Source organism: Neophocaena asiaeorientalis, unplaced genomic scaffold (assembly GCF_003031525.2).
Source record: "Neophocaena asiaeorientalis asiaeorientalis breed wild unplaced genomic scaffold, Neophocaena_asiaeorientalis_V1.1 scaffold188, whole genome shotgun sequence".
Classification (NCBI taxonomy): Eukaryota; Metazoa; Chordata; class Mammalia; order Artiodactyla; family Phocoenidae; genus Neophocaena; species Neophocaena asiaeorientalis.
This window is the reverse complement of record NW_020174156.1, coordinates 4,827,683-4,850,598: the sequence shown is the minus strand read 5'-3', so window position 1 is coordinate 4,850,598 and position 22,916 is coordinate 4,827,683. Positions and strand designations below refer to the sequence as shown.

At 38.0% G+C, this 22,916-nt stretch overlaps 1 pseudogene; it reads right to left on the bottom strand.

Moving 5' to 3' along the window:
• Positions 1 to 5,566: 5,566 nt before the first annotated feature.
• On the bottom strand, positions 5,567 to 5,797 carry LOC112406347 (protein CEBPZOS pseudogene; annotated as a pseudogene).
• Between the last annotated feature and the right edge of the window lie 17,119 nt (positions 5,798 to 22,916).

Sequence of the window (22,916 nt, the reverse complement as noted above, 5' to 3'; positions counted from 1 at the left end):
TGTGTAAGCTTAAGGTGTACAATGTGGTGATTTGACATACACATATATCACAAAATGATTACCACAATAAGGTTAGTTAACACATATTGTTAACTATAGTCACCATGCTGTACATTAGATCCCCAGATTTATTCATCTTATAAATAGTAGTTTGTACCCTTTGACCACCTTCACCCATTTCCCTTACCAATTCCCCACTGGCTCCTGGAAACCATCAATCTATTCTCTGTTTCTGTGAGTTCATTTTTTTTTAAATTCCACGTATAAGTGAGATCATACAGTATTTGTATTTCTCTGACTTAATTTCATTTAGCATAACACACTCAAAATTCATCCATGTTATTGCAAATTGCAGGATTTCTTTCTTTTTTAATGACTGAAATATATGCATATATATATCACAAATATAAATATATATATATTTATATTTATCACAATTTCTTTATCCATTTATCCATGGATGGACATTTAAGTTGTTTCCATGTCTTGACTATTGCAAATAATGCTGCAGTAAACATAGAGGTGCAGATATCTTCAAGATAGTGATTTTACTTCTTTTGGATATATACCTAGAAGTGGAATTGCTGGATCATATGGTAGTTTTATTTTTAATTTTTTTGAGGACCCTCCATACTATTATCCAGAATGGTTGTAGCAGTTTACATTCCCACCAACTTTTCTCCACATCCTGGCCAGCGCTTGTTATCTCTTATCTTTTTGATAATAACCATTCTAACAGATATGAGGTGATATCTCATTGTAGTTTTGATTTACATTTCCCTAGTGATTAGTGATGTTGAGCACGTTTTCATGTACCTGTTAGCCATCTGTGTATCTTATTTGGAAAAATACCTATTCAGGTCCTTTGCCCATTTAAAATTAGATTATTTGTTTCTTGCCATGAGATGTAGGAGTTCCTTATATATTTTGGATATTAACCCCTTTTTAGATAGATAGTTTGCACATATTTTCTCCCATTCCATAGATTGCCTTTTCACTTTGTTGATCATTTCTTTTGCTGCACAGAAGCGTTTTAGTTTGATGTAGTCCCACTTGTTTATTTAAGCTTTTCTTGATTGTGCTTTTGGTGTCAGAGCTAAAAAAATCATTGCCAAGATCAATATCAAGGAGCTTTCCCTGTTTTCTTCTAGGAGTTTAATGACTTTAGGCCTTACATTTAAGTTTCAATCCATTTTGAGGTAGTTTGTCCAACTGTTGTAAGATAGGGGTCCAGTTTCATCCTTTTGAATGTAAATATCCAGTTTTCCCAACACCATTTAGTGAAGAGACTATCTCTTCCCTAGTGAGTATTCTTCACTACCTGGTCAAATATAGGTTGGCTATAAATGCATTGGTTTTTTTCTGGGCTCTCAATTATGTTCCCTTGGTCTGTGTGTCTGTTTTTTGTTTGTTTATACTAGGTACTAAAAAATCTTTATTTAGTATTCAGAGCAAGTCCATAGGTGATTTTGCTTTCCTCATACTACAGATTAGGAAACTATGTGTCTGTTTTTATGCTGGTACCATACTGTATTGATTTCTATAGCTTTGTAATATACTTTGAAATAAGGAAGTGTAATGCCTCCAGCTTTGTTCTTCTCTCTGAAGATTGCTTTGGCTATTCTTTTGTGGTTCCATACAAATTTTAGGAATTTTTTTTCTATTTCTGTAAAAAAAAATGCCATTGGAATTTTGATAGGGATTGCATCGAATCTATAGATAGCTTTGGGCAGAATAGACATTTAACAGTATTAATTCTTCTGATCCATGAACATGGAGTATCTTTCCATTTATTTGTGTCTTCTTCAATTCCTTTAATAAATGCCTTAGCGTTTTCAGTGTACAGATCTTTCAAATTGGTTAAATTTATTCCTAAGTAGTTTATTATTTTTGATGCTATTGTAAATGGGATTGTTTTCTTTCTTTATTTTTTTCAGGTAGTTCATTGTTAGTATGTAGTCTAGTTAAAGGTTTGTCCATTTTGTTAATCTTTTCAAAGAATCAGCTGTTAGTTTTGTTCATCTTTTCCATTGCTTTCCTATTCTCTATTTCATTTATTTCTGCTCTAATGTTTATTATTTCCTTCTGCTAAATTTAGGCTTAGTTTGTTCTCCTCTTTTTCTAGTTCCATGAGGTGTACTGTTCAGTTGTTCATTTGAGATCTTTCTTTTGTTCTTAATGTAGGCATTAATAGCTATAAACGTTCCTCTTAGAACTGCTTTTGTTGCATCCCATAAGTTTTGATACATTGTGTTTCTATTTTGTTTGTCTCATGATTTTTTTAAATTTCTCATTTGATTTCTTCTTTAATCCATTGGTTGTTCAGGAATGTGTTGTTTAATTTCCATGTATTTGTGAATTTTTCAGATTTCCTTGTGTTATTGATTTCTAGTTTCATACCATTATGGTTGGAAAAGAAACTTGATATAATTTCTATCTTGAATTTGTTGATACTTATTTTGTGGCTTATGTTATGTTAATATGATCTTATCCTAGAAAATGTTCCATGTGCGCTTGGGAAGAATGTATTCTGCTGTTGTATGGAAAGTTCTATATCAGTATATATTTCCTCTACAGTGTTGTTCAAACCTGCTGTTTCTTTATTGATTCTCTGTCAGGATTATCCACTGCTGAGAGTTAGGTATTAAAGTCCCCAACTATTACTGTATTGCTGTTTATTTCTATTTTAGTTCAGTTAGTATTTGCTTTATACATTTAGGTGCTTTGATGTTGGGTGCATAAATATTTAATATCGCTGTATCTCCTTGATGAATTGACCCTTTTATCTTTATATAATAACCATCTTTGTCTCTTTTGACCATTTTTAGCTTACAGCCTATTTTATCTAAAGTCTGTTCCTGCTTTTTTTTGGTTACCATTTGTTTAGAATATCTTTTTCTATCTCTTCACTCTTAGCCTCTGTGTGTCCTTAAAACTAAAGTGAAACTCTTCTGGCTCACGGGATCTCAGTTCCCCTACCAGGGATTGAACCTGGGCCACAGCAGTGAAAACCTGGAATCCTAACCACTAGGCCACAAGGGAACTCCCATTCCATGTCTTTTGATTGGAGAATTTAATCCACTTATGTTGAAAGTAATTACTGATAGGTAAGAACTTACTATTTCCACTTTGTTAATTGTTTTCCAACTCTTTTGTAGATCCTTTGTTCCTTGAGCCCTCTCTTGCTGTCTTACATTGTGATTTGATAAATATTTATGGCAGTATGCTTTGACTCCTTTATCATAATCTTCTGTGTATCTACTACAGGTTTTTCCTTTCTGGTTACCATGAGGCTTATATAAAATATCATATAGTTACAACATCTTATTTTAAGTGATAACAATTATCTATAGGATGCATATTATGTGCCTGTGTTTATGCTACTCACTGGGAAATACAAAGTAGAATAAAAGAAAGCCGTTACCCATGAGAACCTGATAGTCTTCTGGGTTAAACGAATGTTACCTAAGCTGGGGAGTGCAGGGTAGGCAGGGCTTCTTGGAAGATAAGTAGGAATCAGCCATGTGACAAAGAAGGAGAAGTTTGTTGGCCAGAGGGAATGCATGTACAAAGGAGATGAGAAACAACACGTTTGGTATTTTTAATAAAGCGTTAAATTTGAAGTTGAATGTGATTTTAGACTAGAAAAATGGACAGGGACCAGATCTGGGAGGATTTTGTTTGTCTTGATAAGGAGCTTAGACTTTATCCTGCAGCCAGTAGGAAGCCATTGATAAGTGGTAGCATAAACATCAGATTTGCATTTTAATGGTGACTTCTAGCAACAACAGTATGGAATAAGGGTTGCTTCCCAGGAGGTAGAGAAAAGAGTTAGAAGCTGTATTATTCTAGGTGGCAGATGATAAAGACTTTGAAACAGGACAGTAGTGTTAACGACAGAGGAACTGGACAAATTCAAGAAGTATTCAGGAGGTAAATTTGTCAAACCTGGTGATAATAGGATGTTTGGAGATGAAGAAGAGGAAATATTATAATATAATATAGAATGAATTTCTAGTGTCTGATTAGATGGTAGATTAACTGGCATAGGGAATGCAGGAGGGGGAGCAAGTGTGGTGGCAAAGGAGGATGAATTAGGTTTTGATATTGCTGAATTTGACAATACAGATGGAGTTTGGTAGGCAGATCTAATGCTTTGTAGAAGGACTTGGTCTGGAGATACACTTATATGCTCAGGACTCAGTGTCATGGCTTATATGCGTAGGGTGGGAGATGCTATCTCAGATTTATTCGTTTGAGGATTTTCTGCCATTAACACTCTCAGGAACTTGCTGTAACTGATAGAAATCTAATTTAAACAATTTTGGGCACTAGAATGTTGGCTCACAGCTAGTGGAAAAGGGGGATCCAACTTATGGCCGCCTCAGAGAGAGAGCTCAGCAATATTTAGAACCTGGAAATTAGATACACAAGACTTAACTAATTTAGCAGACCACAGAAAGCTGAATTTTGTCAATGTTTACCCACCAGAGATCATCAGGAACACACCTGGAGTTAAAGTTATGTTTGTTTAGTTTTCTGCAGCAAGGGAGAACACACCCCAGAGGAATCTTGGAGGCATCTCAGGAAGGGAGAATTGGGAAGGAATTCTTATAGGGTAGGGTTTTTGCTGCATGATTCTAAAGAGGGATTAGGGAAGAGAGGTGCCATCTTTGGATTGGATATGGTTGAGAAATGGGGGCCTTTCAGCAATTGGATATCTCAGAAATCTTTTTTCAGGAAACTGAAAGAAAAAAGCCAGACCAGGGATGTCATTGGTAACAATGCAGCAATCACTTAGAAGAAAAGATTGTTAGTCATTTTTGCAGCTGTGGTATCACATTGTATAGAAATGCTGTTTATGTGACCTTCTTCATGTCCCTTGGAAACATAGTTTACGTTCTGGAGCAATATCACTGTCTGATTGCCAGCAGGGCTGTTTTTCATTTTCTCAAATCTAACTGCCTATAACAGGGTAATTCCAAGGAGCAAGCCAATTTTCACAGCAGTATGCTGGAAAGGCTCAAAATATACACAACAGGTATGGGTATGAGTGGGACTGAAAATATGAGAAAGTCTATATGAACATGAAAGTCTACATAAGAAAGCAGTTAAGGCCTTGTTATGAACTGAACATTTGTGTCCCCCCAAAATTCATATGTTAAAATCCAAACCCCCAATATGATATTATGAGGAGGTGGGGGCTTGGGGAAGTGATTCGGTCATGAGGGTGGAGCCTTCATGTTTGGGGTTAGTGCCCAAAGGGAGCTCCCTTGTCTCTTCCAACATGTGAGGACACAGTGTGAGAAGACATAATCTATGAACCAGCATCTTTTTTTTTTTAAGGAGAACCACTTTATTTTGAGTAGTAAACAAAACTTCATTTATAACATAATAAACAAACCTTCCATCAGTTTTTTAACAGTTAGTCCAAAGAACAAAACCTCTGACTTAGTTAGAATTTACATTTAACCTTAAATATTCTAAAATGCATCCATGTCAACTTTGGTATTTTAATTTTGCCTGATACTGTGAAATAGGGCAAACCTTGATCATGGTCAAATTCCTAATTTTTGCTGTTCAGCCACTTTTCTTGATCTTGCTCTCTGATTCTGTACATTCCAGAGTGTTCGATGGATTTGTAATAAACTTCCAAGATGAAGGGGAATTTCTTCCTCATTGTTTGCCTGAAATCTTGGCTTGTGTTTATCTTTTTAAACAAAATATATGCTCCAAAAATGTCCACAAGTTCAGCTGCTAAACCTCCTTTAAAGATTTTCTTTGCCAGTGGATCCATAGTGCCTCCATCCTGAGGTGTGTACTTGCAAGGATCTGCTGGCATCTTGATCTTAGACTTCCCAGCCTCCAGAAATGTGAGAAATAGGGACTTCCCTGGTGGCGCAGTGGTTAAGAATACTCCTGCCAATGCAAGGGACTTGGGATCAAGCCCTGGTCTGGGATAGATCCCACATGCCGTGGAGCAACTAAGCCCGTGCGCCACAACTACTGAGCCTGAGCTCTAGAGCCCACAAACCACAACTACTGAGCCCACGTGCCACAACTACTGAAGCCCACATGCCTAGAGCCCGTGCTCCTCAACAAAGACAAGCCACTCCAATGAGAAGCCTGCGCACCGCAACAAGGAGTAGCCCCTACTCGCCACAACTAGAGAAAGCCTGTGTGCATCAACGAGGACCCAATGCAGCCAAAAATAGTTAATTAATTAAAAAAAAAAGAAATGTGAGAAATAAATGTTTGTTGTTTAAAGTTCAGTTTAGGATATCTTTGTTATAGCAGCCTGAGTGGAACAAGGCAAGCCTCTAGGATTGAAAGTTTACTCTTTAGAGAGGTTGTCTCAGAGACTGGATTTGGAAATATGAGAAACAGCAAAGGGAAGGGAGGTCCAACTGAACTGAGAGTGGGAGCTGAGGGAAAGTTTGCAGAGTTAATGGTTAGACTCTAGCCTCTTCCCCTCACACAGCTGTCAGAAGACTGATTTTCAGGCTTAGAAATGGGATGGTTCTTCTTTTGGGAAACCAGTTAATCCAAGGAAAAAAACTTACAGATATTGGCAGTAGGGAAGGTGGGCACCCAGGTAAACACCTGTGTCCCAGCCTAATCACAAGCCCACGCTTCGCTTCCAACTATCTTTTTCATGCCTTACGGTTAAATATGGACAGTACCCAAGGACCATGAGAGATTTGGGAAAAGCATTTAACATGAAAGAGAAAATAAAACAAACATTAAAAAAATTTACAAGAAAAGAGATAATCCAAGGAGCAAAAGATGATATTGAATCTATGAAATGAGAAAAAAATGCTCTAAAAATAAATATTCAGCAGTCAAGGAAGAGTTTTTAGAAATTAAAAAGGTATTAGTTAAACTAAAAATTAAATTTTTTATTGAAGTATAGTTGATTTACAATATTATTTTTAGGAATACAACATAGTGATTCAAATTTTTATAAGACTTGTTTTTTTTTTTGGCTGCGCTGTGCGGCATGTAGGATCTTAGTTCCCCAACCAGGGATCGAACCTGTGCCCCCTGCATTGGAGTCTTAACCACTGGACTGCCAGGGAAGTCCCCAATATTTTTATAGATTATGCTCCATTTAAAGTTATTATAAAATAATGACTATATTTCCCTGTGCTGTACAAAAAAATAAATTAATAGAAGCTTTGGGAGATAAAGTTGAAGACATCGTCAAAGTAGAAAAAAAGAACTGAATAAGAAGAGAAAACATAGAATCATTTGAGCTGGTCCAATATTCAAATAAAGGAGGTCCAAAAAGAACAGAAAAGAGAGGAAATAATCAAGGGAAAAAAAATAAAGATTTCTCAGAAGAGAAGTTCATGAGTCTCCAGATTGAAAGGGTTCATTGAGTGCCTAGTGAAATGAATGAAACGAACAAACAAAAAGCATTGTGAAGTTTTAGAATATTATCGTTAAAGAGAAGATTCTAAAACTCTAGGGTTGGGGAGGGGGAACAGATCACATTCAAAGGAGAGGAAAGCTGGAAATTTTGAAAGCAATGCCTTCAGAATTCCAAGGAAAACTGAAATCCAATCTAGAATTCTATAGCTACTGTACTACCAATCAAATGTCAGGGTAGAAGACAAGAAAGACTTCAGAATCCTTATGCCAATGTGCTCTTCTTCAGAAAGCTCTGGAGAATGTACTCCATTAAAATAAGGGAGTGAATCAAGGAAGGAATTTAGGGGCCTCAGTAAATGGAGAACACAACATAAGAGAAAAGTGTGAATTCCAAGGATGATGGGAAAAATAATTCCCAGAACACAGTATTGTAGTAGGCCTAGAAAAAAAATAACCCAGATTAGAGCAGGAAAGTGGAGGATCCAAGACATGTCTACATTTAAAAATTAAGTAAGTAGGGACTTCCCTGGTGGCTCAGTGGTTAAGCATCCGCCTGCCAATGCAGGGGACACGGGTTCAATCCCTGATCCGGGAAGATCCCACATGCCACGGAGTAACTAAGCCCGCAAGCCACAACTACTGAGCCCATGCGCCACAACTCTTGAAGCCCGAATGCCTAGAGCCCATGCTCCTCAACAAGAGAAGCCACCGCATTGAGAAGCCCACGCACCGCAACGAAGAGTAGCCCCCGCTCGCCGCAACTAGAGAAAGCCTGTGTGCAGCAACGAAGACCCAGCACAGCCAAAAATCCATTTAAAATTAATTAATTAATTAATTAAAAAAAGTAAGTAAATAGTTAATCCAGTAGAGTACCTGATATTTTTTTTAAAGCAGTTACGGTATAGAACTTGAAAGGAATTAGAAAATTAAGCCAAAGAAAGTACTTATTAACTCCAGGGAAAATTAAAAGTGCATTGAGAAACGAAATGGCTCAGGTGAGAGTAATAGTTATTTACAAAGTTGTTATATAAATACTAAATACTTGTTTAACCAAAAAAACCCAAAACAACAAAAACTGTGTAGGGAGGGAGTGTGTGTGTGTGTTTGTGTGTGTGTGTGTGTGTGTGGTGGAGGGAAGTTGTTCCCTGGAAATAGATGGAGGTACAAGATATCTAAACACTTTTGATCAAGAGTAGAATGCCAATAAAAGATAACTGAATTTGAAAAATGAAGTTTCCCTATAATCATGCTGTTTAGAAATACATAGAAAAAAAAAAGAAGCTATAAAAAAGTAACTAGGAAAGCATCAGGACCAAAAGAGTTGGATTGCCTTGGGGGCCAGAAACTGGGTATGGGGAGGGCTAAAGCAAGAAAACTGCTGTTGTGTATTAGAAGCCTAATAAAACGATGTAACTTAAAAAAAAGTACATATGTTACTTTCATCTAAGTAAAACATTATTTAAAAAATCATGATAACTGAGAAAGGAAGATGGATTGGTGGAAATGACTAGAACAATTAAACAATTGCTCAATTTCTCTCCCTCCTGTTTCTCTCTGTGCATCTGACTCGTTTCCCTCACTGTGGATCAGAGTTATGGGTGTGGAGTGAGGGGCAGGGGAATGGAGCGATTAGGGAGGGGTGTGGCTACTAGCAGACACACGTTAGCTAGAGACGGCTCCTAGCAGTTCTCATTATTCTCATAGCTTGGCTGATTTAGAGCTAAGGATTCTTCCTCCCACCTCCAGTTAGTATAAGGATGACTTACACTTGTCTCTCCATGGCTCTCTTCTGTGTCTCTGAAGGCTAGTTTAGTGCCTTTAGGACCCTTCCTCCCAGTGCAGATGTACTTGGTGATTATGGAAATACTTGTAAAAGATTTTATTTGCTTGTATTTGCAAATGCATTTCATTTTTCAGAACAACTTGGAACCTCATAATGCTTTCCAGTGGTAGTTGCTATTACTACTTTGGTGAGGAGATAAAAGAAAACAAGTAGATTAATTATGAGTTTTCTTATACATATTAACAAAAGCATCTACTTATGTGGTACTACATCATTTCAGTGTAGTGGTGCTCCCTTCTTGACAGTAGTTGTTCTTTGCTACTCACCGACATCTTGTTATAAATGCAGAATCTCAGGCCCCAGAATCTGAGAATCATTGTGTCAGAATCTAATTTAGTTAGTTTGGAGCCTGGGCTTAAAAAAAAAAAATTATCTCCCCAGGTGACTAGATTGTTAACAATTTGAGCAAATCATAATTCTATTCCCCTTCATTTAATATTTCTGAGTTAGCAAAAAGGGTTAGTATTTCCAAAAATGTGTATGCATATAAATCACCTGGAGGTCTTATTCTTTTAAAACTATTTTGAAATACAGATTCACAGGAAAGTTGCAAACATAGTATAGAGAGGTCCTGTGTACCCTTTACCTAGTATCTCCCAATAGTTACATTTTTGGTTAAATTTAGTACAATATCCAAATCAGGAAATTGATAACAATGTGTTTGTATAGCCCTATGACATTTTATCACCTATGGACATTCCTACCACCATAACTGCAATCAAAATACAGAACTATTCCATAATCATAAAGATCCCCCATATGCTACCTTCTTAAAATCACATGTACCCCTTTCCCCCCCACTTAACGTTTAGCCTCTGAAAAGCACTAGTCTGTGTTGCATCTCTATATTTTTGTCATTTTGAGAATTTTTAAAAAATTTATTTATTTATTTGGTTGTGCCGGGTCTTAGTTGCAGCTCTAGGGCTCCTTAGTTGCGGCATGCAGTCTCCTTAGTTGTGGCATGTGAACTCTTAGTTGCAGCATGCATGTGTGATCTAGTTCCCTGACCAAGGATTGAACGTGGGCCCCCTACATTGGGAGCACAGAGTCTTAACCACTGTGCCACCACGGAAGTCCCTTGAGAATTTTATATACATGGAATCATACAATATGTGGTCTTTTGAGATTGTTTTCCTCATTCTGCATAATGCCCTTAAGATCTATGCAAGTTGTTGCGTGCAAAAGAGTTTTTGTTTTTTTTTACTTCTTATTTTGAACTAATTATAAATTCACAGGATATTGCAAAAGCAGTACAGAGAAACCCTGTGTACCTTTCACCCTGTTTTCCCCATGGTACCATCTTAGATAATTATAGTATAATATCAAAAGGTGCTATCCATAGACCTTATTCAGATTTTGCCAGTTTTATTTACACTCCTTTGTGCATGCTTGTGCCTGTGTGTAGTTGTATGCAATATTTTTCCCTCTTGAAATTTTATTTTATTTTTTAAGGTTATATTCCATTTGAATTTATTGGCTATATTCCCTATGCTGTACAATATATCCTTGTAGCTTGTACATAATAGTTTGTATCTCTTAATCCCCTGCCCCAATAATGCCTCTTCCCCTTTCCCTCTTTCCACTGATAACCACTAGTTTGTTTTGAGTCTATTTGTTTTGTTATATTCTTTCGTTTTATTTTTTTTAGATTCCACATATAAGTGATATCATACAGTATTTGTCTTTCTCTGTCTGACTTATTTCATTAAGCATAATACCCTCCAGGTCCATCCATGTTGTTGCAAATGGCAAAATTTCATTCTTTTTTATGGCTGAGTAATATTCCATTATATACATATATATATATGTATATATATCACATTTTCATTATCCATTCATCTGTTGGTAGACACTTAGGTCCATATCTTGGCAAATGTAAACAATGCTGCTGTGACATTGGGGTGTGTGTATCTTTTCAATTTAGTGGTTTTGTTTTCTTTGGATATATACCCAGGAGTAGAATTGCTGGATCATGTGGTAGTTCTATTTTAGTTTTTTGAGGAACCTCCATACTGTTTTCCACAGTAACTGCACCAATTTACATTCCCACCACAGTGTACAAGAGTTCCCTTTTTTCCACACCTTCTCCAGCATATATTGTTTGTAAACTTTTTGATGATAGCCGTTCTGACTGGTGTGAGGTGATACCTCCTTGTGGTTTTGATTTGCATTTCTCTAATAATTAGTGATGTTGAGTATCTTTTCATGTGCCTGTTGGTCATCTGTGTGTCATCTTTGGAGAAATGTCTATTTAGGTCTTCTGCCCATTTTTGGATTGGGTGGTTGTTTTTTTGTTACTGAGCTGTATGAGTTTTTTGTATATTTTGGATATTAACCCCTTGTCAGTCACATCATTTGCAAATATTGTCTCCCATTCCATAGGTTGTTTTTTGTTTTGTTGATGGTTTCCTTTGCTGTGTGAAAGCTTTTAAGTTTGATTAGGTTTCATTTGTTTATTTTTACTTCTTTTGCCTTGGGAGACTGATCTAAGAAGATATTGCTAAGATTTATGTCAAAGAATGTTTTGCCTGTATTTTATTCTAGGAGTTTTATGGTGTCATGTCTTCCACTTTGGTCTTTAATCCATTCTGAGCTTATTTTTTTATGTGGTGTGAGAAAATGTTCTAGTTTCATTCCTTTACATGTAGCTGTCCAGGCTTCTCAATGCCACTTGTTGAAGAGATTGTCTTTTCTCCATTGTATATTCTTGTCTCCTTTGTCGTAGATTGACTGTAGGTGTGTGGGTTTATTTTTGGACTCTTTATTCTGTTCCATTGATTTATATGTCTGTATGCCAATACCACAGTGTTTTGATTACGGTAACTTTGTAGTATAGTCTGAAGTTTGGAAGGGTTATACCTCCAGCTTTGTTCTTTTTTCTCAGGATTGCTTTCGCAGTTCTGGGTCTTTTGTGGTTCCATATAAATTTTAGGATTATTTATTGTAGTTCTCTGAAAAATGCCATAGGTATTTTGATATGGATTGCACTAAATCTGTAGATTACCTTGGGTAGTACTGTATAGTTATTTTGAGTAGTATAGTAACCTTTAGAGATTGGCTTTGTTTCACTCAGCATAGTGCCCTTGAGGTCCATTCAAGTTGCTGCATGTTAACAGTACATTGTTCCTTTTTATTGCTGAGTGGTATTCTGTGTTATGGAGATACCACTGTTTGTGTAACCACTCATGCATTGCTAGTTGCTTCTTTCCAGTTTTGGCTAACAGAAAGGAATCTACTGTAAATAATGATGTGCATAAATTGTATAAAAATTTTTAAAAAGGCCCAGGCTCCAGACTAAGTAAATCGATCTCCAGGGTGAAGCCCAGGCATCAACAACTTTTAAAAGTTTCCCAGATAATTCTCATGTACATCAAGGATTAAAATTGCAAATTCTGGGACTTCCCTGGTGGTCCAGTGGTTAAGAGTCCATGCTCCCAATGCAGGGGGCATGGGTTCAATCCCTGGTCAGGGAACTAAGATCCCACATGCTGCACGGTACAGCCTAAAAATAAATAAATAAAATTGCAAATTCTGCAAAAATCATTTATTAGTAACAGTTATCATTATTATGCACCTACCAAATGCTAGACACTGTACTCTTCTAAGCCTCTTAATAACCCTGTGAGATATATATTACTATTCTCTCTTTACATATGAGAAGATTGAAGGGTGGGTGGAATAGTAAAGGTGGTAAAAAGGTATAAATTTCATGTTATAAAAGAAATAAGTCCTGGGGACTTAAATGACTATAGCTAATAATACTGTACTGTATATTTGAAAGTTGCTAAGAGAGCAAATCGTTTTTTTTGGCTGCATTGGGTGTTCATTGCTGGATGTGGGCTTTCTCTACTTGCAGCGAGCAGGGGCTACTCTTCATTGCGGTGCGCGGGCTTTTCATTGTGGTGGCTTCTCTTGTGGAGCACAGGCTCCAGGTGCTCGGGCTTCAGTAGTTGCAGCACGTGAGCTCAGTAGTTGTGGCTCGCGGGCTCTAGAGCGCAGGCTCAGTAGTTGTGGCGCACGGGCTTAGTTGCTCCACGGCATGTGGCATCTTCCTGGACCAGGAATAAACCCATGTCCCCTGCATTGGCAGGCAGATTCTTAACCACTGAGCTGCCAGGGAAGTCCCATGAAGAGGGTAGATCTTAAAAGTTTCTATCATAAGAAAAAATTTGTCGCTATGTCTTGTGATGGATTTTTTTGTTTTTTTTGGTGTACCATGCAGTATGTGGGATCTTAGTTCCCTGACCAGGGATCAAACCTGTGCCCCCTGCAGTGGAAGCACAGAGTCTTAACTGCTGGACCACCAGGGAAGTCCCGTGATGGATTTTAACTAGACTTATTGTGGTAATCACTTTGCAATATTTACATATTTTGAATCACTATGTGTACACCTGAAACTAATCTAGAATTATTATATGTCAATTTTATCTCAGTAAAAAATCTTTTCCTTAGAGATATTGTTAAGCATTTCGTATCTTAAATTGTGTCTCAAGAGAGAAATTGTATTTGAAGTTTTTCTTTTTTTTTTAACTCAAGAAAGCATTTTAGGATAAGAATCTTACAGGGAAAAAATCCCACAACTCATGGATTGTAAAGAAAAAAGAGTTTTGTCTTTAAAACAGTATCTTATGCAATTGGGAGCCAAGGGAACCATGTGAATAATTCAGAGAGGCAAATTAACTGCAACAGGAAAATTTTTGGTCTATTGTGGCCCTTTCTATCCATGCAACTCAAATCATATGTGAAAAAGAAAATCTATGTCTGGGGACAGCCATATTCACTGACCAAGCTACCTTACTAAAGTCTGTGGCCCAGAAGCAAGTGAGGGAGATAGACTCAGAAATCTTTGAGTAGATTTTCTGAGGAGGTTGTTCCTGTGCTTGACAATATCGGATGGTAGGGAGCATGGAATGTCCATGGACTGACTTGATTATTGGCCCATTGTCAGATGGCTTGAGAAAGAGAGAGGGGACTTCCTTGGCCGTCCAGCCATTAAGACTCTGTGCTTCCACTGCAGGGGGTGCAGGTTTGATCCCTGGTCAGGGAAGTAAGATCCCACATGCCACATGGTGCAGCCAAGAAGTTAAAAAAATAAATAAAATAAAAAGAAAGAGAGAGAATGTAATGCCTTCACTTTGTGTCTATGAAGTTTGAAGTGTGAGCCTGCCAGTTCTTCCCTTCCTGACTGCCTGTCCCATGGATTTTGGACTTGCTTAGACAGCCTTCATAGTCAAATAAGCTAATTCCTTGTAATAAATCACATACACACGTACATACTGAAATGGAGAGGATTAGGGAGCAACAATTTGGGGAGGGGAAATCAGGAATTCTCTTTCGGACATGTTCAGTTTGAGATAGTTTAGACCTCCAAATGGAGAGGTCAAGTAGGCACTTAGACAGCTAATAGACACAAGGGCTAGAGATGTAAATTTTGGGAGTCATGACTACAGAGATGCTTATGTTAAATCATAGATCTCATGAAATTGGATGGGATTGCCAAAGGAGAGAGTGTATATAGAGAAAACAAGGGGAACCCTGACCGAGCCCTGGATGGTCCAACATTTAAAGCCCCAACAGTGCGGCGGAAACCAGAAAACAACATGGAAGAGGAGCAGTCCCTGAGGTGAGAGAACCAGGGGAGTGTCATGTCAGAGAAGCCATGAGAAGACAGTGTTTCAAAAAGGGAGAGGCCAAATGAGTCTAACGCTGGTAAACAGTTGAGTAAAATAAGGTGACCATTGGATTTGATAATAACAATAACTCATTGTTTATATGACACAGTTTTGGAGCACTTTTTTAAAAAAAGTATTTATTTGGCTGTGCTGGGTCTTAGTTGTGGCACGTGGAATCTTCTTGGCATTGTGTGGGACCTTTAGTTGTGGCATGCAGGATCTTTAGTTGCAGCATGCGAACTTTTAGTTGTGGCATGTGGGACCTAGTTCCTGACCAGGGATCAAACCTGGGCCGCCTGAGTTGGGGGCTTAGAGTCTTAGCCCCTGGACCACCAGGGAAGTCCCTGGAGCACTTTTATAAAATCTGGAATGTCAGGTTTTTTTCTCTACATGAGACATTGGGAGGTAGTTATGGTCATTACTATCCACAGAAATTACCGAGGAACAGAGGCTCAGGTAGATTTCAGGAAATTGCTCAAGATTAAAGTAGCAAGTTATGGCAGACCTGGTTAGAAGCAGATTTCTTCATTCCAACTCAAGTCTCTGATTCTAAATCCTAGTTGGCATAGGAATCACTTACCATGCTTTCTAAAAATACAAACATGTGCCCCACCTCAAATATATTTCATCAAAGAACTCTCAGATAAGGGCTAGGGAATGAGCATTTAAAATAAAATAAACCATTGACATGGAATAGATAAAGAAGATGTGATACATATATACAATGAAATATTACTCAGCCATAGAAAGGAACGAAATAGTGCCATTTACAGACACATGGGTGGACCTAGAGATTGTCATACAGAGTGAAGTAAGTCAGAAAGAGAAAAACAAATATCATATAATATTGCTTATATGTGGAATTTGGAAAAATGGTACAGATGAACTTAATGGCAAAGCAGAAATAGAGACACAGATGTAGAGGACAAACTTATGGTTACCAAGGGGGGAAGGAGTGGGGCGGGACGAATTGGGAGATTGGGATTGACATATATACACTACTATGTATAAAACAGATAACTAATGAGAACTTACTGTTTAGCACGGGGAGCCCTACTCAGTGATCTGTGGTGACCTAAATGGGAAGGAAATTTAAAAAAGAGTGGATAGGGGCTTCCCTGGTGGCGCAGTGGTTGAGAGTCCGCCTGCCGATGCAGGGGACATGGGTTCGTGCCCCGGTCCGGGAAGATCCCACATGCTGCGGAGTGGCTAGGCCCGTGAGCCATGGCCGCTGAGCCTGCACATCCGGAGCCTGTGCTCCGCAACGGGAGAGGCCACAACAGTGAGAGGCCCGCGTACCGCAAAAAAAAAAAAAAAAAAAAAAGTGGATATATGTATACATATAACTGATTCACTTTGCTGTACAGCAGAAACTAACACAACATTGTAAAGCAACTATACTCCAATAAAATTAATTAAAAAAATAATAAAATAAATACATACAACTCATAAAATAGTTCTAAATGAGAGACCAGTCTACAATGTATTCTAAGCAACCTTTAAATTAGACTTTGTAGGATTAAAGTCTATGCAGAGTTGGTTAACCAAGTTCGTAAAGGTCAGCCGAAACTACTTTGAGCTTCCTCAGGGTGGAAATGCTAATTTACCCAATATGTTAATGCCTCAGTTTAATTTGCTAAGGTGTTTTCTTACAATTAGTCTCCTGTTTCTGAATGGAGAAAGCATTTCCCAAAAGACAGTTCTTTCCTTTGTGACTGAACTTCCTAATCAAACTTCATCATCTCATCAGGTGAATTTCCATGACTAGTTCCTCCAAGTTGAAAACCACTTAGTGTAGTGAGAGATGCATCTGATGGGAATGTGTGGAGATAGTCAGCTGCTTGTTTATGAAATAAGGATGATGTCTAACGCATGAGCGCTTCTCACCTATTACAAAAGAGGAAATTGTGCTTTACAGGTAATTTAAAGCAGGGACTCAAACTTATTAAATTCTGAGGTGCTTTTTCTAAAATTTCAGCAGCATATGCTCACTCACTGATGGACATTTCCAGCCCTTCTCTAAGAGGTCCTGCTGCACCTCTTCTTTTCCCAGGAGTGTAGTCGGTCCAGACCAGAGTGACCCCAGGACTAACCTTGCTTAGACACAGCCACTTAGAAGGACCCTCTTGCATTTGTCTATCATTCATTGTTCTCCAATATATTTTTCTACCTCTTCCTTTAAGAGCTGACTGCACATTAGAATCATCTGTGAGCTTTAAAAAAAAAAATGATGCTTAAGCCCCTACTTCAGGTCTTTAATTTATGCTGCTTTTATTACCATGTATTTGGATTTCTCCAGTAGCCTCCCCACCTTTAGTCTCCTACCAAACTAATCTATTCTACATATTCCTGACAGGTTACTCTGTCTACAACCCATCTTGATGAATTTAAAAGATTAAAGATAAAAAATGATCTGCCTCTTCATACCATGAGCAAAAATTAACTCAGAATGGATCAAAGATGGGAATTCCCTGGCGGTCCAGTGGTTAGGACTCTGTGCTTTCACTACTGAGAGGGCGGGTTCAATCCCTGGTTGGGGAATTAAGATCCCGGAAGTCGTGCAGCACAGCCAAAAAAAAAAAAAGAAAGATCAAAGGCTTACATGTAAGAGCTAAAACTATAAAGTTCTTAGAGGAAAACATAGGTGTAAACTTTGTGACTTTGGATTAGACAATGGGTTCTTAGATAAAAGTACAAGAAATAAAAGAAAAACTAGATAAATTGGGCATCATTGAAGTTAAAAACTTTTGTGCCTCGAAGACATCCCATTTATCACAGATTGGAAGAAAACTTTTTCAAATATACAACTGATAAGGGACTAGTATCTAGAATATAAAAAGAGCTATTACAACGTAATAATAAAAAGACAAATAGCCCAGTTTAAAACAGGCAAAGAAGAGGCATTTCTCCAAAGGAGATACACCATACTCAATAAGCACATGAAAAGATGCTCAACATCATTAGTTGTCAGGGAAATGCAAATCAAAACTACAGTGAAATATCACTTCATACCTACTATGATGGTTATAATAATAATAAAAAGGTAAGTGTTGGTGGGGATATGGAGAAACTGGAACCCTCATACATTGTTGGTGGGAATCTAAAATAGTGAAATAGCTTTGGAAAATGTTCTGGCAGTTTCTCAAAAAGAAACATGGAGCTATATGACCTAGCAATTCTACTCCTAGGTATACATACCCAAGAGAATTGAAAACCTGCACCCACACAAAAATTGGTATCGCAGTGTTCAGAGCAGCATTATTCACAATAGCCAAAATGTGGAAACAATCCAAATGTCCATCAACTGATGAATGGATAAATAGAATTTGGTATATGCACACAATGATGTGTTATTCATCAATAAAAAGAAATGACGTACTGATACATGCTACAACATGGATGAACTTTGAAAACATTGTGCTAAGTGAAAGAAGACAGTTCCAAATGACCATATATTATATGATTCCATTTATATGAAATGTTCAAAATAGGCAAATCTGTAGTCAGACAGTAGATTAGTGGTCATCTAAGGCTGGAGGGGGAAGGGGTATTGAGGAGGTAATGGTTAGGGATGTGGGTTTCTTTTTAGGGTAATGAAAATGTTCTAAAATTAATTGTTGTGATGGATGCCCAACTTTGTAAATGGACTAAGAGCCCCTAGATTGTGCACTTCTAAAAAATGGCTTTCTGGGTTCTTTTGAGTGCCTTAGGCTGGTTTTCAGTATCTACCATTAGGGCTCCTCCTCTGTTCAGGCTTTAGTTTTATTTCCTTTTATTCTCCCCCCTGTACTAGGTCACAGTCAAACTGGACTTTTCAAGGTTTCTCAAACAGGCCTTGTACTTTCCTTTCTTGTTGTAATGCCCCCATGCCCCCTTCTGCCTGCCATGCCCAGTCTTCAAAAGTCCAAGTGAAACACCTCTTCCTCTATCTCTACCTCCTCAATTCCCGTAATATTTTTGCTCAATCTTCTAAGTGCTCAATTATGATAGAATATGAGGAAAACCTTGCCTCTCCCCCCACCTTCTTATTTTTCAGGTTGCCTCCTTTTAATTGTTTTCACCCTCTCTTCTGAATTACTGAAAAATATGTGAGAAATATAGTCAAAATGACTTTTTTATGGTGGGGGAAAGAGTTGAGAGAACACTTGTATTTTGTTTTTTTTTTTGCGGTACGCGGGCCTCTCACTGTTGTGGCCTCTTCCGTTGCCTCTTCCGGAGTACAGGCTCCGGACGCGCAGCCTCAGTGGCCATGGCTCACGGGCCCAGCTGCTCTGCGGCATGTGGGATCTTCCCAGACCGGGGGACGAACCCGCGTCCCCTGCACCAGCAGGCGGACTCTCAACCACTGCGCCACCAGGGAAGCCCCATGAACACTTGTGGTTTTTGTTTTGCTTAAGCTGTTTGTGGGAATGTTCGTATGTTGGATAGTGTGCTTCTAGAATCTGACCATCAAGGTCAGGCTGGACCAATGAGACACGGCGAGAGAAAGCTGGGGGTGAATGGACAAGATTCTAGATGTCAGCTGTACAAGCTCCCCGTTTTTGTAGTGAGTGGGACAGCAGGCCCACAGAGACCGTTCCTAGGCCGTGAGTCCTCCCACACTGTCAGCTGCCAGCCTCAGGCTATGCCACTTGCGCCTGGTGGGAGGAGGCTGTCGGTCCCTCCCGGACCAGAGAGAGGAGCAGTAGGACTGCCCCTTGCATTGCGCGGCCTAGAATCTCCTCCTTTTCCTTCACGCAGGCTTCAAGGGCACTTTGCAGGTGGTGGTAATAAAGCAAAAGAGGGACCTAATTATTTGTCCTTAATCACAAGTGTTAGTTTTAAAATTAGAACTCCAACAGGGGAAGCAGGAATACAAAACCCTACTCAGGAATCAGAAAGAAAATTTGAAGTATGTCAAGTGTGCAATTTTTAAAAAATTGAAGTATAGTTAATTTACAATGTTGTATTAGTTTCTGGTGTACAGCAAAGTGATTCAGTTATACATAAATATACATGCATTCTTTTTCATATTCTTTTTCATTGTAGGTTATTACAAGATACCGAGTATAGTTCCCTGTGCTATATACAGTAGGATCTTGTCGTTTATCTATGTTATATATAGTAGTTTGTATCTGCTAATCCCAAACTCCTCATTTATCCCCCTTTCTGCCCCTGTTTGCCTCTTTGGTAACCATTTATTTGTTTTTTACCTCTGTGAGTCTGTTTCTGTTTTGTAAATAAGTTCACTTGTATCATTTTTCTAGATTCCACGTATAAGTGATATCATATGGTATTAGTCTTTCTTTGTTTGACTTACTTCACTTAGTGTGATAATCTCTTGGTGAGAGTGTGCAATCGTAGCATCCCAAATTTTACCTTTTACAAAAACTTGATGATTCAAGAATTGTTTTAGTTGAATTTATCTCCCCACTCTAAATGTTCCTAAATTAAGATTTTGGAAAATTATGTTTCATGTTAAGGTAATCAAAACTGAAGTTGGACCAATGTCCCAAAGCATTACAATTTTTTTTCATTAAAAATTACTTAAGTAATACATGCTGTAGTAACAAATTTCAGCACTGAGGAAGCAAATATCCTTCAATATCTGGTTTGTATGTTACAGCATTTAGCTTCTTCTCTCTTGTGTTCTGTATGGAGAAGCAGTATACCCTGTGTAGTGCATGAGCTTTGGGGTCGGATAGACAAGCCCAGATTCTAGCCTACAGGGTGTTTGCCCTGGGGTAAATTTATTAATTTCTCTGTGTCTGTTTCCACATCTGCAATACTCATGAAAGGATTGATATGAGGATTAAATGAGGTAATGATGATTTGGCATTTAGTGTTTGGCACTTGGTTAAGTTTCAACAGTTGAGAGCTAAGTAGAGAAGTGTGTGCAGATGTTCTCCTTTGTACTCAATTATAAGCCCTTTCAGAACAGAAACCTTGTCTAACTCAGTTCCCACAATGCCTAACAGTAGCAGAGGCTCAATAAATGTTATTAAATGAATGAACGAATGAATGAATGAGTGATGGTTTATTTGAGTCCCTGATATAAATGAGTAATACATTTTTTGACAGTGAAAAAGACATTTTGTGTCTTTTTTTCTACATAGTTTCCTTTTTTTGTGAAGTCATTTTATTTTCAGACAAGATTTGAATGAAGCTGTACATGCTCTGGATGCCTTACTTGCATGTGTTCACTCCCCACCTAGGTGAGGTAAGGCAGTTACTTACCTTCCCTTACGGCCAGTGATGGAGACTCAGAGAACATAGGTATGTATTACGTCGTAGACTTTGCAGTGAAATGAGCATTAGACTGTTTAGGCTGCACAATAATAGAATTAATTCTTTTCTTAATTCTGCTAAGCTCTCTTTCTTTCTGCTTTCCTCTAAATGTATAGGAAATGTATTAGATAAAAATCACCTCTAAAGTTCTTATTTCTTGTCAAAGACAGCACTCCCCAGATAAGAAATGGTATTCTAAGTAATAAACATCAAAATAAATAAACAATCTGGGTAGGAGGTTGAGGGAGACGATCAGTGGTGTTATTTAGCTTGCCACTCCTCCCAACCTTTTAAAACAGTTTAATTTTAATTTTTAAAATTTTTATGTTTTTTATATATTTATTTGTTTTGGGCTCCATTGGGTCTTCGTCGCTGTGCGCAGGCTTTCTCTAGTTACGGCGAGCAGGCGTTACCCTTCATTGAGGTGTGCAGGCTTCTCATTTCGGTGGCTTCTCTTGTTGCAGAGCATGGGCTCTAGGGGCACAGTCTTCAGTAGTTGTGGCTTGCGGGCTCTAGAGCGCAGGCTCAGTAGTTGTGGCACACGGACTTAGTTGCTCCACGGTATGTGGGATCTTCCCAGACCAGGGCTTGGACCCGTGTCCCCTGCATTGGCAGGTGGATTCTTAACCACTGTACCACCAGGAAAGTCCCTAAAACAGTATTATTGTAAAAGATTGCACATTTTTTCAGAAATATGCATCAACTTATTGGCACAGTTTAACAAATATTTACTATAAAGCAAACACCCATGTAACTGGTACTAAGGTTAAGAAATTAAATGTCATGAGCACTTCATCCCAATCCATGTATCAATTTCTGATCCCAACTTCTCTCCTCTCGCAAAAGGTAACTGTTACCTTTCTTTTACTTTTCTTTTTGTTTTCTTGCTTTTCGTTATAGCTATACCATATATGTGTGCAGTATCTTTAAACAATGTTGTGTTGTGTTTGCCTGTTTTAGAACTTTATATAAATCAGACTGTATATATTCTTTTATATCTTGCTTTTTTCTTTTTTACTCACCATTATGTTGTAAGTCACTCATATTATTGCATGTAGTTGAAATTCATTAATTTTGTTGTTGAGTGATATTCCTGTATGAATATACTCTATATTTTTATCCATTCTATTGAAAATAGATTGCTTCCTATGGACATTTTCATATACATATTCGGTTTGTATGTATACACATTTCTCTAGGATATATGCCCAGGAATATAATTGCTACATCACTGGGTATGTATATCTTCAACTTTACTACATACTATCAAGTTGTTTTCCAAAGTGGTTATACTGATTTACAACCTCACGAACAGTGTATGAGCATTCCAGTTGTTCTGCATCTCTATCAACATTTGGTATTTTCTTTCTCCTTTTTTTCTTTTCATTTCCTTTCCTTTCCTTCCTCCTCCCTCCCTTCCTCCTTCCCTCCTTTCCTTCTTTGCTTTCTGTTTCAGTACCAGTATAGTATATAACCTTGTGGTTGAAATTTGCACTTTCATGATGACTAAAGAGATTTAGTACTTTTTCACTGGCAATTAGGATTTCCTGTTTTGTGAAGCAGCTACTTAAGTCTTTTTTTCTTTTTTAATTGAATTGTGTGCCTTTTTCTCAATAGATTTGGTTTGTCTTTCCTTTCATGAGTAATATAGGTGGAGGCTGATAGAGAGTGGAGTTATGTGGTCATATCCCACCTTTTAGAAAACTGCCAAGTGGAGTTTAAGTTAGTGTGTGTGTGTGTGTGTGTGTGTGTGTGTGTGC